Source organism: Suricata suricatta, chromosome 6 (genome assembly GCF_006229205.1).
Source record: "Suricata suricatta isolate VVHF042 chromosome 6, meerkat_22Aug2017_6uvM2_HiC, whole genome shotgun sequence".
Taxonomy (NCBI): Eukaryota; Metazoa; Chordata; class Mammalia; order Carnivora; family Herpestidae; genus Suricata; species Suricata suricatta.
This window is the reverse complement of record NC_043705.1, coordinates 29,610,962-29,626,051: the sequence shown is the minus strand read 5'-3', so window position 1 is coordinate 29,626,051 and position 15,090 is coordinate 29,610,962. Positions and strand designations below refer to the sequence as shown.

At 41.8% G+C, this 15,090-nt stretch overlaps 1 long non-coding RNA gene across 1 annotated transcript in view; it reads right to left on the bottom strand.

Moving 5' to 3' along the window:
• Positions 1–15,090, bottom strand: part of LOC115294256 — a 42,812-nt gene that overhangs the window by 22,727 nt on the left and 4,995 nt on the right. The window contains exon 2 of the long non-coding RNA XR_003909788.1: positions 56–170. This is a non-coding gene — a long non-coding RNA (uncharacterized LOC115294256). The remainder of the gene's footprint in view (positions 1–55; positions 171–15,090) is intronic.

The window sequence follows — 15,090 nt, the reverse complement described above, 5'->3', positions numbered from 1 at the left end:
TGGCCTCTTTCTAGTCATGTGACACTTTTCTTCCCCCAAACTCTACTTGCCTTACTTGGGTTTGATCTTGGACTTGTAAGGTTTAGAAGAGTAATGTGAAAGCCTTCAACATAGTACTGGACACAAAGCAGATCTTTGATAGTGTTGGTTTTCCTTTCCTTCCACTGAGCCTGCAGGAACAGAGAGGATGGAAAATTAGAGCTGTAATGTTGTAGCCATCTCTACTCTCCCTTCCTAGACTTCTTTCCTGAGAAAGCCTTTTTCTCATCTTTCCTGCAAGGCTGCATTTCTCTGATGCTGTTCCTCAGGGAGGGGCTTGAAACCAGCCATGATTGAGGGAAAGGCAGGAGGGGGGAAAGAGGATGTTGACATATGCAAATAAGTACCCAGCCTCTTGCTAAATTAGTGTGACATCTGCTTGGACAGAATTTCCTTTTTCTCTCCTGTGTGGAGCGACCCAATTATGTTTTCAGGCCACCAGTCCTCAGACCTTCAGTGAAAGCAGCAGCATCCTCCTTAGAGGCCACACAAAGTTGGGATTTGTCTTTGCTCATTCTGGGGTCTCCCAGGTAGACTGACCATCTTGGGTACCGCTGCCTTGCCCGGGGCTGAGGCTGAGCTTCCCTCAACACTGACTTCAATCTCCTCTAGCTTCTCTCCTTTTAAGCCTCAGTCACAGTGTGCAAAATGGGGTGGTTGGTTTTCCTACCTTTGCACACGAGGCATGAAACACATAGAGGGCAGAGCTGAAAGGGATAGAGGAAGGGAAGCTCTGGACAGTGGTGCTTCAAAAGGACTCTCAGACAGTGGTAGTTACTTTAGTTTGTTTCATTCTTCTTCTACTTCTCCTCCTCCTCCTTCTTCTTCATGTTTACTTATTTTTGAGAGAGAAAGAGTGTGAGGGTGAGGAGCAAAGAGGGAGATAGAGGATCCAAAGCAGGCTTCACACTGTGAGCACAGTGCCTGTCATGGAACTTGAACTCATAAACCGGAGATCATGACCTGAGCTGAAGTCAGATGCTTCACGGACTGAGCCACTCAGGTGCCCTGGATTTCTTCTAGTTGCTTTGCCTCCTGTCATTTTGTCCCTCTCAATGTAATTCCCACATAGGTCAGACAAATTTCATTTTCTTTGTTCTTGCCTGCAGGCTACTAGAGAAAACCACAGAACCATGCTCACTGGCTCCAATGTCCAGGTGTCATCAGGTTTTCAAAGCCCCTCAGTAGTCTTTATAATCATCCCTAGTCCATGATTTCTTTCATTTTCCTGTTATAGGTATTTGGACTTGTTTCCAGTTTCAGCTATTGTAAATAAAGTTGCTAAGGATATTCTCATACACATCTTTTTGTGGACATATGTTTTTCTTGGGCAAATAACAAGAAGTGGAATTGTAGGTTCTAGGGTAGGTATATACTAAACTTTATAAGAAAATGCCAACAATTTTCCAAAATGGTGTAACAGTTTGTGCCCTTAATAAAAAGAAAGATCCCTGGACTCTGTCTGGACTTACTGAATCAGAATATTCCAGGAATAAAGGCCAGAAAACTGTATTTATTTATTTATTTACATATTTATTTATTATTTTAAAAACATTTATGTATTTATTTTTTAAATTCTTAATGTTTATTTATGTATTTAAAGAATCAATCTTTTTTTAAAGTTTATTTATTTTGAGAGAGAGAGAGCAAGAGGGAGAGAGAGCAAAGCAAGAGAGAGAGAGTTGCTGGGGGAGAGGGGCAGAGGGAGAGAGAAAGAATCTTAAACAGACTCCTGGAGCCTAACTCGGGGCTCCATTCCATGACCCTGGAATCATGACCTTAGCTGATATCAAGTGTTGGACGCTCAATCCACTGAGCCACCCAGGTGCCCTTGGAAGTTCTATTTTTAGAGAAATCTCCCCATGTAATTTTAATACGGTTAGTTCATTAGTTGGCATGTGGAAACCACTGGAGAACATTTAGAATCTTTGCTTTTAGGTTTTACATTCCCTCCTGAATAAATGCAATTCTGGCTTCCATGTCTACCCCATATCATGATTATAAATAATGAAATAGTTGACTAACAGTGATTTAAGGAGTAAGGGCATTTATTTATCTCACATAACAAGAAATCCCGAGGTTACGAGTTTCATGTTTGGTTATTTTAGCCACTCTACAGTGTCATTAAGGATCCAGGTTTTCTCATTTGCCATCCTTAGGGTATTTGTCTTGGGTGTGCTCCCTTATGGTCCTAAGTTGGTTGCTGCAGCTTGTATAGCATGAGCTTATATGCAACTTCCAAGACAGGGGAGAAAAGGATTGAAGATATCTATTGAATTGAGTAGGAAACTCTTTTCCAGAAGCTTCCAGACTTCCTACCAAGTCTCTTTGTCCAGAACTAGGTCACTTGTCTACCCTTAGGTTTAAAGAGGTGGGGAAAGGGACATTGAGAAAATATATGGCATTTTTGAGTGTCTGTAGTGGGAAATAATACTTACTAGTAAAGGAAAAGGGTGGGAAAATGGCTTTTGGATAAGAAATCAACAGGGTCTCCCACAAGACCTCTCCAAAACCACTCTTAGAAAGTTACCTTAATTGCTAGATCCAATGACTTCCCTCCAGTTGTCTTTATACTTTACCTCTCTGTGACATTTTTGTTGCTGTTTTTGTCATTGTTTTGTTTATGTTTATTTATTTTTGAGAGAGAGAGACAGAGTGAGAGCAGGGGAAGAGCAGAGAGAGGGGAAGACACAGAATCTGAAGCAGACTCCAGGCTCTGAGTTGTCACCACAAAGCCCGACGTGAAACTCAAACCCAGGAACTGTGAGATGATGACCTGAGCTGAAGTCGGATGTTTAACTGACTGAGCCACCCTGTGATTTTTTTTTTTAAAGTTTATTTATTGATTCTGAGAGAGAGAGAACACAAGTGGAGGGAGGGGGAATATAGAGGGAGGGAGAGGGAAAGGGAATTCCAAGCTGGCTCTGAGCTGTCAGCACAGAGTCCCACACGGGGTTCAAACTCATGAACTGTGATATCGTGCCTTGAGTGGAAACCAAGAGTTGGATGCTTAACTCACTGAGCCACCCAGGTGACCCTCTGTAATGTTTTACAGCTCTCTCATTCTTGAAACTCTTTTCTTTTCTATTTTTTTTAAAGCTTATTTATTTATTTTGAGAGAGATAGAGTAAGCATGAGCTGTGGAGGGGCAGAGAGGGAGAGAGAGAATCCCAAGCAAATTCTGCACTGTCAGCACAGAGTCCCACTCGGAGCTCAGTCTCACAAACTGTGAGATCATGACCTGAGCTGAAATCAAGAGTTGGACGCTTAACCGACTGAGCCACCCAGGCTTGAAACTCTTTTCTTGTTTGTTGCTATATATTCTCTGATCACTTCTCGACTACCCTTCTTCTTTTTATGTGTTAGTGTTAGCATGGGTTTTTAACCAGACACTGTCTGAGCATCTCTGACTGAACATCTGAACCAAGTGATGTGATGGTTAGGTCACATCCTAACCATGTGACCAAGACCTAATGGTAGCTCTTTGTGGTCTACCTCCTTGAGACTTTATATTTTCCATGGGCTTCCTTTCCCCACTATAGTCCTGATTCACTCTTACCCATGACTCTTTCTCTTCTCTGCATTACAGAGGTATTGTTCTCGATAAGATCCTTTCCGGCTTTCTCTTAATGACAGACTTTTAAAAAATGTTATTTATAACCTCTCACAGGATAGATGCTGGAACTGAAGGACCCTTTGTTTTTCCACATTCCCTGGGATTTCAGAATGGAAGCTGAATTGCTCCACAAAATAAAGAGGTGATGAGTTTGGAGTCCCAGAGTTTAAAAGATCAAGAAGAGAGAGACGAGAGTCTTGAGAGCTGGTTGATAGAAAGTTGAGAGGCATCTACCACTTATAGCTACATGGGAGAATTTGAATAGATATATTTAGAGCTGAGTTTTCTTTTTAATGTTTTTTTTAAATTTATTTTTGAGAAACAGAGAGAGAGAGCATGAGCAGGGGAGGGTCAGAGAGAGAGGGAGATACAGAATATGAAGCAGGCTCCAGGCTCTGAGCTGTCAGCACAGAGCCCAATGCGGGGCTTGAACCCACGAACTATGAGATCATGACCTGAGCTGAAGCCAGATGCTTAACCAACTGAGCCACCCGGGTGTCCCGAGAGCTGAGTTTTCAAGTGAAACAATGTGTGATATGCCCACTCTCTATACACATTTTTACTGAAAGCTTCTGAAACCACCATGTATACAGTATGACTTGATTTCAGACTGACAGCAGTGAGGGGACCATAGGTTTGGGAAGCAGGCAGTGTGGACCACTCCGCATATTAGTTATACCCAGACTATCAAAGCCTCTGTTTGATCTCTGGCCCTGAGCAGCTTCCATTCCACCTTCCATGTAGCTGCCAGAGTGATCTTCCCAAGACATAAAAACCCAAGTCAGTTCCCTGTTTAAATCTGTTACTGGCTCCCCAGTTGGTTCTTCTTCTCCTTTCTTTAAATGTTTATTTTTGGGAAGGGGGGCAAAGGCAGAGAGGAGGGAGGGAGACAGAGGACCCATAGCAGGGTCTGCATTGTTAGCAAAGAGCCCAATGTGGGACTTGAACTCATGAACCAGGAAATTATGACCTGAGCTGAAAGCAAGAGTCAGATGCTTCACTGATGGAGCTACCTAGGTGCCCCTCCCCACTTGGTTCTTCTTAACCCTGGGTTTCTTCATGGATCTTCATTCTCAGGGGACTTCAGCATTTATTTTTTAATCTTAGTATTAATTTTTTAAAAAAATATAAGCTTAGTCTATAATACCCAGATTACCGCCTTATAATAATATACTTTGAAGAGATTTTATTTATTTATTTATTTATTTATTATGTTTATTTATTTATTTTTGAGAGACAGAGAGAGACAGCATGAGCAAGGGAGGGTCAGAGAGAGAGGGAGACACAGAATCTGAGGCAGGCTCCAGGCTCTGAGCTGGCTGTCAGCTCAGAGCCCCAACGCGGGGCTCGAGCCCACAATCGTGAGATCATGACCTGAGCCGAAGCCAGACACTCAACCGACTGAGCCACCCAGGTGCCCCAAGATTTTATTTTATTTTGTTTTATTTTTTAATGTTTATTTTTGAGGGAGGAAGGGGCAGAGAGAGAGAAAGAGAAAAATCTACACTGACAGTATAGAGCCCAATGAGGGGCTCAAACCTACAAACTGTGAGATCATGACTTGACCTGAAATCAAGAGTGAGATACTTAACTGACAGAGCCACCCAGGCACCCCTTGATGAGATTTAAAATTTTTTTTTTAATGTTTTATTTATTTTTGATACAGAGAGAGACAGAGCATGAGAGGGGGAGAGGCAGAGAGAGAAGGAGACAGAACCGGAAGCAGGCTCCAGGCTCTGAGCTAGCTGTCAGCACAGAGCCCCAACGCAGGGCTCGAACCCACGGACGTGAGATCTGACCTGAGCCGAAGCCAGAGACTTAACCGACAGAGCCACCCAGGCGCCCCTTGATGAGATTTTAGTATTAGTTTGTATTCATATTTACTGATCAGGTTGGTGCCAGGTAATCTTCTGAAATGAAAGAATTTAACTTTTAATGTTGTAATGATTTTTAATCTCATTGTTCACAGATATATCCTAAGCACCTAAAACAGTGCCTGGCACATTGTAGGTGTTCAATAAAGATCTGTTGAATAAATGAATGAATGAATGAAACATCTTAAACTGAATTCTGATATTGTCTGACATCTCCTCAGCGTGGCATGAGAGGTTCTTCACAATCAAGCTAGGAATACTCAACTAGTGATTTTATCAGACAGTCTGGGCCGGATGTGGAGGCGTAGTCCTTTTTAGCAAATAAAAAAATTGAAGTAGAAAGGATTTATGTACATTTTGACAGGGAAGACGTGATATGCAAATTACTTGCAAATATAATGCAAATGACATGCAACTTCTCATGCAAATGAGCATCCTGTCTTTGGAATCAACTGCGGGAGTATTCACTAATTTGTCTGTGGTACTGGCAGTAAATCTTTCAAGAGCTTAGGGTGCAAGTTTCCTTGGTGGGACTGTGTATATATTGGGAGGAGGAGATGATAGAAAGGGGTCTCTCAAGGAGGAGTCAGTGTGATGCTTTTAATATGAAACTTGGTATAGTATGCAGCTTAATATGAAGTTACTCTGCCATAATATTCCAAAGGCTAGCATCTTGGAATTGGCAGAGAGTGTAGGGCAACAAAATCAAAGTCCTTATACCCCTTCAAATCTTTGGCAATGTAACATCTCTGTCCCACCTGTTTCACACCATCCGAGGCTGTGGACTACCAAATACAGAGGTGGGAGATTCCTGGCCCTAAGTCCTCATCATGAGGACCACAGATGAGCATGAGATAAGGGCTCTTGTAAATCATATCTGAAGGAGGCTAAAAGCTCAGTGGAGTTCTACACTTCCTAATCTCATGACAAGAAAAATTTAGCTGAATTTCTGCTAGACCTATTACAAAAAGATCATTGGTTACAAAAAGCATGGGGGCGTTCTGAGAAATATATCTGCTTAATTTCAATGCCAGTGATGTGGTCTGACAAAATTGGAAGCTTACTTGGAAATCTAAAGGAAAAATGTCAACTGATTTTTTTCATTATAAAAACCTGTTCTTCCCTGTCCATAATGTGAAAGGAAATTTTTGGTTACATAGACACTTCTCCAATGATTATAAAAATATTGGGAATATAAAACACAAGAGCTTCTAGCACATATATGTTAAAATAGCTCAGAATCTGTTTTTTTCCCTGATGCTTTGCTTTGCAATCAGACTTTGGTTCAAATTTCCACCTCCCAGCTATGCAGACTTGGGCAACTTAGTCAACATTTCTAAGACTTAGTTTTCTCATCTGTAAAATAGGAATAACAGAATCCTCAGGAGCTTGCTGTGAAAGTTAAAAGAGATAATGCATATACTTAGCACAGTGTCTGGGCTCACAATAAGCATTCCATAAATGTAGTTCTCTTCAGTGGTCATCTGTGGATTTGCTGCTTAGGGTGCATTCACCTTCCATCTGGTAACCGTACCTCATTTCCTTCTGGTGAACCATCATTCTCTCCTCAGTCCCTGTGGCTCTAGTGAGACTGACTCCACCCTTACCACCAGGAATATAGCATGTGACTTAGGTTAAAACAATTAGACGATTCCATCCTCTAAGCCACTGTTCTTGATGAAAAATGGGGGCAAAAATGGGGGCATTCATAGAGTTACCATCTGACCCCAAAACTCCACTCCCAGATATATATATACAGATAATTGAAAACAGGTACACCAACAACTTGAATATGAATGTTCATATTCCCATCACTCAAAAATGGAAATGACCAAAATATCCATTATCTGATAAACAGATAAAGACAATGCTGTTATATCCAGTAACATTCCAGTAGGAATTAATCCAATAATATTCCAGTGGGAATGTTATTCAGTCATAAAAAGGAATGATGTACTGATGCATGCTACAACATGGATGAACCTTGAAAATATTATGCCAAGTGAAAGAAAACATTCACAAAAGGACATGTTATATGATTTCATTTATATGAAATGTTCAGAATAGGCAAATCTATGGAGACAGAGAAAGGAGGATAGTGGTTGTCAGGGACTAGAAGGAGGGGAATGGAGAGTGACTGCTAGTGGGTACAGGGTTTCTATTTGAGGTAATGAAAATATTTTGGAATTAGCCAGTAGTGATCATTGTGCAACATTGTAAATATACTAAAAAACACTGAATTACATACTTTAATGTTTTTTTTTACTTAATTGAATACTTCATTATTTTAGTTTATTTTCCTTTTCTTTTTTATTTTTTAAATTATTTACTAAAATTTTAAAAAATATTTATTTATTTTTGAGAGAGAGAGAGAGACAGACAGACTGCAAGTAGGGATGGGGCAGAGAGAGTCTGAGACACAGAATCCAAATCAGGCTTCAGGCACTGAGCTGTCAGCACAGAGGCCAACGTGGGGCTCAAAGTCACAAACTGCAAGATCATGACTTGAGCTGAAGTAAGATGCTGAACTGACTGAGCCACCCAGGCACCCATTATTTATTTTTTAAATTTACATACAAGTTAGTTAGCATATAGTGCAACAATGATTTTAGGAGTAGATTCCTTAATGTCCTTTACCCATTTAGCCTATTTCCCCTCCCACAGCCCTTCCAGCAACCCTCTGTTCTCTATTTTTAAGAGTCTCTTATGTTTTGTCCCTTTCCCTATTTTTATTTTATTTTTGTTTCCCTTCCCTTATGTGTTCATTTGTTTTGTACCTTAAATTTCTCATATAAGTGAAGTCATATGGTATATGTATTACTCTGACTAATTTCGCTTAGAATAATACCCTCTAGTTCCATCTATGTAGTTGCAAATGGCAAGATTTCATTCTTTTTGTTTGCCAAGTAATACTCCATTGTATATACACATCTTCTTTATCCATTCCTCTCTTGGTGGACATTTGGGCTCTTTCAATAGCACTGCTATAAACATTGGGGTGCATGTGCCCCTTTAAAATAGCACACCCGTATCCTTTGGATAAACACCTAGTAGTCCAATTGCTGGGTCATAGGGTAGTTCTATTTTTAACCTTTTGAGGAACCTTCATACTGTTTTCCAGAGTGGCTACACCAGTTTGCATTCCCAGCAGCAGTGCAAAAGAGATCCTTTTTCTCTGCCTCCTTGCCAACATCTGTTGTTGCCCGAGTTGTTAATGTTAGCTATTCTGACAGTTGTGAGGTGGTATCTTATTGTGGTTTTGATTTGTATTTCCCAGATGATGAGTGATGTTGAGCATTTTCTCATGTGTCTGTTGGCCATCTGCTTGTCTGCTTTGGATAAGTGTCTATTCATGTCTTTTGCCCATTTCTTCATTGGATTGTTTTTTGGGTGTTGAGTTTGATAAGTTCTTTATAGATTTTGGATACTAACCCTCTATCTGATATGTCATTTGCAAATATCTTCTCCCATTCAGTCGGTTGCCTTTTAGTTTTGCTGATTGTTTCTTTCACTGTGCAGCAGCTTTTTATTTTGATGAGGTCCTGATCATTTTTGCTTTTGTTTCTCTTGCCTTGGGAGATGTGTTGAGTAAGAAGTTGCTGTGGCCAAGGTCAAAAAGATTTTTGCTTGCTTTCTTCTTGAGGATTTTGATGGCTTCCTATCTTATGTTTAGGTCTTTCCTCTGTTTTGAGTTTATTTTTGTGTATAGTGTGAGAAAATGGTCCAGGTTCATTTTTCTGCATGTTGCTGTCCAGTTTTCTTAGCACCATTTGCTGAAGAGACTGTCTTTATTCCTTTGGATATTCCTTCCTGCTTTGTCAAAGATAAGCTGGCCATACATTTGTGAATCCATTTCTGGATTCTCTAGTCTGATCCATTGATCTGAGTGTCTGTTTTTGTGCCAGTACCATACTGTCTTGTTGAATATAGCTTTGTAATACAGCTTGAAATCTGGGATTATGATGCCTCCAGCTTTAGTTTTCCTTTTCAAGATTGCTTTGGCTCTTTGGGCTCTTTTCTAGTTCCATACAAATTTTAGGATCATTTGTTCTAGATCTGTAAGGAATGCTGGTGTTATTTTGATAAGGATTGCTATATGTTTATTTACTTAAATTAACATTTATTTATTTTTGAGAAACAGAGCATGAGCAGGAGAGGGGCAGAGGGAGAAAGACACAGAATTTGAAGCAGGCTTCAGGCTCTAAGCTGTTAGTAGAGAGCCCAATGTGGGTCTCAAACCTATGAACCATGAGATCATGACCTGGGCCAAAGTTGGATGGTTAACTGACTGAGTCACCCAGGTGCCCCAGGATTGCTATTTATTTATTTTAATGTTTATTTATGCTTGAGAGAGAGACAGAGACAGAGTACAAATGGGGGAGGGGCAGAGAGGGAGACAGAATCTGAAGCAGGCTCCAGGCTCTGAACTATTAGCATAAAGCCTGGCATGGGTCTTGAACCCACAAGATTTGAGATCATGACTTGAGTCAAAGTTGGATGCTTATCGACTGAGCCACCCATGCGCCCCTGAATTGCATACTTGAAAAGGATGTATTTTATAGTATATGAATTATGTCTCAATTAAAAAAACTAAGCTAGAAATAAAATGTTTGGGCATGTGGCCCAAGCAGGCCAATGAGGGCCAGTATGAATGAATTCAATCCTCTAGAGCTATGAGGGGACCAATCTAGTTCCCTTCTTGTAGGACTCCAACTTGAGAGAATATAGGGTATGGAGCTGCTAACCTGTAGAGTCTGAAACTCAGTCATCCAACCTAGCTGCAAACAGAGTCAAGAAATGAAGATACATCATGACCTGGTTACACATTGGAGCAAGACTAACTAATCACCCCAGTGTGCCATGGACTTTACTGATTTTAGCACTGAAATCCCTGTGTCCATGTTGGTCACCCTCGTTGGAGCTCTGAATCAAGTTCTGCTTAAAACTCAGGACTCCACCTGGGGATTTTCTAATTACAATGGTAAATAAATTCCCTTTTTCTTTTAGCAAGTGTCACAGTTTCAGTTCTCCAGAGGTAGTCACTAAAACAGACTTTAGGATTCAAGATGTTTATTAGGGAGCAACACCTATGCAAGGAAGAAAGCAGAAGAAGGATTAGGTAGAGGAAGAAGTAAAAATGTGGTACAGGCTCTTGGCCAATCCAGCAGAAAACTCTGGAACTAGAATTGTTGGTCAGAATCTCCTACACTGAAGCAAAATGGCTGGGCCATTATACTCTTTCTGCTCCTTTTCACTTCTAGTGAAACTTCATGTGAAACTTCATGTCCGCCTAAATGTTGTCACTTGAGGGAGGTCTCTTCTAAAAGCCTCAGTGACATTAAGTCCCATTGTGCCTGGCTCATCTCCTTTACGTGATTATTTGATTAATTATATATATTTTTTGGTTTGTTTTATGTTTTATTTGCATTTTTTAGCTTCATGAAGGGAAGGAATGTTCTGGATAGCTGTTTCTAGGTAACAAACTACCTCAAATCTTAGTGGTTTAAGGGTGCTTGGGTGACTCAGTCTTTTAATCATCCTACTTCGATTCAGGTCATGATCTCAAAATTCATGAGTTTGAGCCTTGCATCAGGCTCTCTGATGCCAGTGCAAAGCCTTCTTTGGATCCTCTGTCTTCCTTTTTACCTCTCCCCAACCCCCTTCCCTGTTTGCGTGTGTGCGGCATGAGCGCTTTCTCTCTCTCTCTCTCTCTCTCTCTCTCTCAAAAAAAAAAAATCTTAGTGGTTTGGCAAAGTAGGGCCCATGTGTCAGTACTAGCTCATAGCCTGTGTTTGAAAAACTAGAAAACTAAGTATTTTGTTTTACATTTTTAAAAGTTTGTTTGTTTATTTTTGAGAGAGAGAGAGAGAGAGAGAGAGAGAGAGAGAGGGAGGGAGGGAGAGAAAATGCACAGGGGAGAGGCAGAAAGAAAAGAAGAGAGAGAATCCCAAGCAGGCTTTGTGCTGTTAGCACAGAGCCCAATGTGGGACTCAGTCCCATGAACCATAAGGTCATGACCTGAGCTGAAATCAAGAGTTGAATGCTCAACTGACTGAGCCATCCAGGTGCCCCTAGTTTTACATTTTAAGGGGTTGTAAAAACAAAACCAAACCATGACAGCATGTGACAGAGATAGTACATGGTCTGCAAGGTCTAAAATATTTACTATCTGGCCCTTTATAGGAAAATTTTGCCAACTCATGGATTAAAACAATAGTTTGTTATAACTCATGATATTGTGTGCCAGGAATTCAGGAAGGGTTTGGTTGGATGATTCTTCTGTTCTATGTGATGTTGGCTGGGACCTTTCAGTGGCACTTGACTGGATGTTGGTCTGGTCTGAATCATCCAAGAAGGCTTCACACATGTCTGGTATCTTCTGAGGGTGGCTGGAAGGCTGGGCTTAGGTGAGCCCCTCTCTCTGTCCATACTGTCTCTCTTTCAGGGTGGTTGGACTTATTGCAGAACTGCTCAAGGCTCTAAGACACCAAAGTGGAAGTTTTCAAAGAGTAGGTTTAAAACTGAATCGCATCACTTCTTCTGTACTTTATTGGTTAGAGCAATCTTTAAAAAAATTTTTTTAAAACACTTATTTATTTTTGAGAGACCGAGAGAGACAGATCATGAGCAGGGGAGGGACAGAGAGAGAGGGACACACAGAATCAGAAGCAGGCTCCAGGCTCTGAGCTCTCAGCACAGAGCCCGACGCGGGCCTCGAACCCATGAACTGTGCGATCATGACCTGAGCTGAAGTCAGACGCTCAACCGACTGAGCCACCTGGTCAGAGCAATCTTGAGTCAAAGGGAGCCAGCCTAGATTCAAAGGGATGGGATATATACCATACCTCTCAATGATGGGAGTGCAAAGAATTTGAGACTGTCTTTAATCTACCTCAAGACTAAATCGACTCACTCATTGTTAAATCCCAGCTCTTAGCATAGCACCTAGCACATGAACTCAATAAATTTGTTAACTAATGGACACACTGTAATAGGTGGCACCTGACCTATTTATGATATGAAAGTATTAGATTTGGAGCTAGAACAAAGGGTCTACTTGGGCCCTTAGCATCATTCCATTCCATATATTCCATTTTGTGACATCTATGGTCCCAGCATTGTGCTACATCTCTCAGAGTATATGAACTTCAGGTTATATCTGTATGTCACAGGATTTCTGTGAGAATTACATGGTATACATGAGAAAGCATTATAAACTGTAAAGTTCTGTTTAATGTTGTTATTATTCTCATTGTTGCCCCGGGTGGGCAGTGGACAAGGTTAGAACCTCTAAATCCCCTGCCCTGGAGGAAGGCTCCTCAACCTTTCTCCACTTTCCATCTATTACCCCTTCCAGTTACTGAGAAGCAGGCATTAGGAGAATGGAGTAGGGTTCCTGTGGCTACGCAATCCAGTTCTAATCAGGCAGATTTATTTCCCCATAGTGGCCCTAATGATGGTTCGATCAGTCTTATAATTCCATAATGATCTTGGTGCCAATGCCTCCCACTCTGGGTGTCTCCGCAGACGCTGTGGGGAAATGGGAAGCCACACTAGCTCAACAAATAAGAATGATTAGTTGCATGTGGCCAGCCCCTTGTTGCCTGAGCCGGCCTATTGTGTGCTCCAACATATGGAACAATAAAGATGCTGCTAAGAAAAATCACATTCAGCTTGTCATCTTCACCCAGCTCAGATAATACAGTATACCTTCTCCCGAAGAGCTCCCAAGACCCTCTGTTCCAGAGATACTCCCATACCTTTAATTTCATGTGTGTCTTATTTGTGACAAGAGGAAGGGTTTGTTTGCCTGAGTAATACCTCTTCTTCCGCCCTTCCCACAAAAGCTTGTATATAGCCTGGGCATGTTGTATAAGGTGTGTGTAAGTCTGGGAGTGGAATAATTGGAATACTGAGTGGGGATATAAAGCAGGATCCACATGTCTATTTGTGTGTGATTTAACTTTACCCAGCGTCTAGCACCATGTATGTGTAACCAACAGGCATGGAGAAGAATAGTGCTAATAACTAAGGTCAATTCAGCACTTACTGTGTCACGCACTGGGCTGAATGCTTTACATATATTATCTCATTTAATCTCAATAACAATTGTTGAAGGGAATACTAATATTATCTCCATGTTACAGATAAGGAAACATCCCTCTAAGGTAGGTTAGGACTAAAGCAACTTGCTTAGCTAGTGAGTAGCAGTCCAGATTTGAGCTGTCCAATTCTAAAGCTGGTTCTTAAACTGCTCCACAGTCCCAAATCCAGGCTCTCTGCTGACAATGATATTGAATTTTTGTTTTAAGTTTATTTATTTTGAGAGAGACAGAGACAGCACAAGTTGGGGAGGGGCAGAGAGTGGGAGAGAGAGAATCTCAAGCAGGCTCTGTGCTACCAGCACAGAGCCCAATGCAGAGCTTGGACCCACAAAGCTGTGAGATCATAACCTGAGCCCCAAAACCAAGAGCTGGAGGCTCAACCAACTGAACCACCCAGGTGCCCCAGTGGTATTGTATTTGATGATCTAATGTTTTGAGACATGCCACCCAACAAGCCTTATTGTCTACATGTGATCTCCCAAAGCTCTGGTCCTTGGGAAACTTTTTAGGGACAGTGTCAAAGGAGGGAGGCATTCTCCCCTTATTAACTTGCTGACCCAGGACTGTGGTAGCATGTGCAGGCATGGGCAGTCACTGTTACCTGTTGTGCCCAGGATTCCCCTGTAGCCGACAACATCCCTTCTCTATCTCTCTGTGTGGAGAAGCAGCCCTGGCCCTTGTGTAGGCGTAGGCACAGATTGGACCAGAAGAGGGCCCATAGGCCTACAACAACCCTGCAGTAGCCTTGTTCTTAGAGCTCTTCCAGGTGTGTGTGTGTGTGTGTGTGTGTGTGTGTGTGTGTGCGGGGGGGGGGGGGGGGGGGGGGGGGGGGAGCGCAGAGACTGCAGTGAACTATTCCAGTCAACTTGACTCAGCCCAAATTTGGAATGTAGAATTAAACTGTATTGGCTAGTCAGACATCTAGATGTGATGCAGACGAGAGCAAGAAGACCGGTGATCCATGAGGAGAGATGAGAGCGTATCCTGTCTTCAGACCACCTTGGTTCCAGCTCCAGCCCCTGCCTGTGTGTCTTTACATCAGCCTTTATCAAGGATCTGTGAAAACCTGAACTGCTCTGTATGACAAAAGGGTGAGGAATTTGAAAGCTTGAGGGAGAATCCTGGAGAAGAAGATGTGAACTGGGTAACTGGGTACCATGCAAGGGAAAGAAAAGATAAAAAATGATCCATGGAGGGTTAGAGGTGAGACAGGGACTTGGGAGGAAAGGAGTGCTCAAGTGGGCTTTCAGGTGGTCTGCTGTGGGGTGTGTGGGATTAATGTTCTCTTCTATCACCTCTATGATACCTGCAGTAAATGCCGCATTTTACACTGATGGTTTTCCATCCATGGATTCTTGGTGGGGAAATGGAACAGGGTGAAGGACAGTTCACATCTGGGTAATACTCCATCTGCTCCCAGTCTGGTTTCCTGAGGGTCTCTGATTTTCAATGTTCA